Here is a 286-nt window from a genome sequence, read left to right on the forward strand (position 1 = left end):
CTCTTGTATGAGGACAATGTCTGCTGATCCCGGAGTTCAGCCTGAAAGAGACCCGGTCTGGTCAGTGACAGTGTCTCTGTGACCCCCAAACACATTACACTCCCCTCTCCAGGGATCCCCTGACACTCCTTCCCCATCTGCAGCCTCCAGTGTTGGTGGGTGTCAGAGCCTAGAAGGATTGGTGATGTCCTCCTCCCCCATAATGCGTCAGTTCAACACCTAGACCTGAGCAATGCATCATGGGAGCAGGTTACTCTCTCCACTATATCCAAAGCCCCCGGGCATC

The sequence above is a fragment of the Nanorana parkeri genome, unplaced genomic scaffold (genome assembly GCF_000935625.1).
Source record: "Nanorana parkeri isolate BGI_ZX_2015 unplaced genomic scaffold, ASM93562v1 scaffold3359, whole genome shotgun sequence".
Classification (NCBI taxonomy): domain Eukaryota; kingdom Metazoa; phylum Chordata; class Amphibia; order Anura; family Dicroglossidae; genus Nanorana; species Nanorana parkeri.